Source organism: Rhamphochromis sp. 'chilingali' (assembly GCF_963969265.1).
Source record: "Rhamphochromis sp. 'chilingali' genome assembly, chromosome: 21".
In the NCBI taxonomy this organism is placed as follows: Eukaryota; Metazoa; Chordata; class Actinopteri; order Cichliformes; family Cichlidae; genus Rhamphochromis; species Rhamphochromis sp. 'chilingali'.
This window is the reverse complement of record NC_137949.1, coordinates 16,927,725-16,931,168: the sequence shown is the minus strand read 5'-3', so window position 1 is coordinate 16,931,168 and position 3,444 is coordinate 16,927,725.

The following is a 3,444-nucleotide window of genomic DNA, read 5'->3' as shown; positions in this document are numbered from 1 at the left end:
AAAAAAAGACACTTGATGGCCATGCACATGAACAAACAGATGACATTTTCCATCGGCCTGCGACCGGCCGGCATCATTACACCTCCATCCTCCCTCACGGTGCCTCTCTTTTCACGGCTCTGTCTCTTTCAAACCTGATTTTCAGCAGACAAATACTGAGAATATCAGGGAGGATTCGACATCAATAAATGAGGCGTGCACAGTGGTGACGTCAATGGCAGAGACTGCCAGTATAATCGAATGTCTGTCCTCTTGCTGCACTGGGATACAAACAGCGACAGCCTTCATATAAAATTGTTGTCTGTGTAGTTCTATTGTTATTTCCGTATTTTCCTCCAAGGAAATTAGTTAGCCAAGCCTTGATTTATTGATAGCCATGAAATCCAAGTGTTGCTGCTTGAAAGTTAAAAGAAATAATTAAAAAGTAGTTATAACTTTTAAAACAAAGACTATTTAAAGAGGCCATTTAAAAAAAAAAGCTGGAGGTGGATACCAGCTGCATGAGAAATGCTAGATAAACACAGTGATATTTACATCAAAGAGGAGAAAAGGGAATATGATATAGGTTACATATCATCCAGAGAAAGCAGTGGGAAACACGCCCCGTGCTCTCTGTTGACATCTCTCACTTGGATTCGTCAAAACCAGGCATGTGCAACTGCACAGCAGTAAGAGCTGAAGTGAGCTCCCGCCTGCTCTCTGTAGTTTAGACTGAATGGATGTGAAGCTGGGGCCATTTTTACACTGACAACCAACTGTGTAGCGGGGCTGGATCATCAGTCAACCCTCCTCCTTCCTACAGGGCACCATCGCTCTCCTTTACTTTCTCCTCTGCCTGCTCGCTTTACGAGGAAGGGATGTGCTCGGGATGCACAAGTGGGGAGGAAGAGAGCTGGGAGATAAAATAAATGTTGATCCTGGCTCTCAAGTCATCTGCTGGATAGTGAATAGAGGAGACAGGCAAACGCACACACGAGGTGGAAGAGAAGAACGGACTGTATTGCATTAAAATACACAGGGGACAGTTACCTGAGCAAACTGCTGCTTACATAATATCTGCTTTAAACAAGAGACAGACACACTGAAAATGTGTGAAAGCTGCTGGGAAAACAAGTGATGCAAGCTCGAGGTGATAAGAGCCATTTTTACTAAAGTCCCTGAAAAACTATTATAACTCTCAACTGTGAAGCCATCAAACCTTCAGTTCTTATACACATGCAGGGTATAAATGCTAACAGGGGGCATTTTATTGGAAAGTCCTCCAAAATGTTACATATCACACTTTGATTTGACAAAGGCTGGCTTGTAATACCTTTTGAGCAACAGTTTGTTATTAATATACTTGGTAGTGCCATTTTTTGTATGTTCATTTTCCTTATTCTTATTTTATGTATGTGTTATTTGTTAGTGTTCCCACTTGGTGGGGGTGTCATGGATTTGATTAATAATGAATTAATCAGGTTAATACAACTGAAGGACTTTCCCTTGTGTTATACTGTGGTTTAATTGCTGTATCAGTACTAGTATGAAAGCAGCTGAAATGATTTAATCAAAAGTAGTTTCTTAATTTTGCTACCTTCAAGAATTGGTACTTCACTAATGTCTCCAGCTAATTTTTTAAAAGAACCTAAATTGAGAACATTGGAAAGAGACGCTAATGGCTCCAACAGGTTGCCAATAGCGGCATCAATCTTTTATGCTTTACATGTTCACAATGTGCATGATGTCATCAAAGAGGAATTAGCTGGTGATATCCAGAGTAAGAGCATAAATGGACAATGCAGCTGGAACAGCGCGTACCAGATGAAGATGACGGCACCATCAGGGAAGACTGAAAAAATGTCTTTCAGGAAGTCTTAAGAAAGTCCCTATAACACATTAGCTTCAGGTTTAGCGTTAAGGTGGGCTGAAGTGTAAACATTGAGTATAGCTTTTTAATAAATCTAATAAATAAATCTTTATTATTAAATCCAAAAGCAGATAAAGTAACAATGGGAAATGTAGACAAAGGGAACACAAGAAACTCAACAGAATCAGGAGACAGGCAGTCTGGGCTGGATCCCCATTTGCCTTCAGAACTGCCTTAATTCTTTGTGGCATAGACTCAACAAAGTGCTGGAAACATCCTTTAGAGATTTTGATCCATATTCACATGATGATATCACACAGGTGCAGCAGATTTGTCGGCAGTACAGCCACGATGGTCCACCACATCCCAAATGTGCTCTATATTGTTCACGCCAGCTATCTGTCACTAGCACGCTATGCTACAAAATGACCTTTGTTTCCCATTTTTATGCTCGGTTTGAACTCCAGCAGGTTATCTTGACCATGTCTACATGCCTGAATGCATTTGAGTCGCATCTATTATGATGGAATGCAATCATGTCTCATAACTATATAACCTATACTGTGGATGTTACTGGCTACTAATTTTCAAGTTAAAGAAATGTCAAAAAACAACCCCATGCCTCGTGCAAAATTAAAAAACAAAAACAAGTCACAACTTGTTGTGTGTGTTCATATAAGACTTATTTGAAATCCCTATTCCCATATTTCGTTAACCAAGTAGCATTTTTTTAAGCTGCTGAAATGTGTGCCACTTTGTGGCCACTTTGGATCCCCTGGAGTCTAAATGCTGCTGGTGGTGTTGCTGTTGGTGTAAGGAGGTAGATGATAGCGACTTTAACATCCGTGCTGAACATATTATATGCAAGTTTGCTCTGACACACGGTAAACATGCAAAGTAAACTGACATTTAGCAGTAAAACTGCTGAGGTGCTCCCTTTTCCTACACGAGTTTCTTATCTTTCTTTTTCTTTTCTTTTTTAAACACAGCAAATATAAATCTCCACACTTCCCCTTCAGCCTGTTTCAGGTTATTATTTTCTATCAGGTCGATACTGACGTGTAGCAGGAAGTCAGAATTCTCACTTCAAACAGAAGAATAATAGTTTGCCTTATTTACATTCGGGCCACGCTGGGTATTAAAACACTGAATGAATGTAGTGATTGTGTAGAAAAAAGACACAACACTGGGAAAATCAAGTTTTTATGATACTGCAGTGAAGGGTGAAAAGAACAAAGTAAACATGCCAGTTATTTCAGAAGTTCTTAATTATCTTTTTTTTTTTTTTTTTTTTTTTAATCTAATCAGGCTGTGGAAGATGTCACATGCAGAATGTTAATGCAGAAAATTACAACTAATTAAAGATTGGCAGATTTCCTCTGCTACATCTCAATAGTCCTAAAATAAATGCTGCATTATTGGCCTGAATTAAAATCCAGTCATTCTCTGTTCCAAAGCAGTCTATACCGTGCACATACTATGATTAAAACATCACTGCTAAGCATACACATTCATATTTATGCTGCCATGAAATATTTATCACCTTTAAGGTGAGAAAACTATTTTGAAAGCCTAATGTATCAAACTGCACAAAA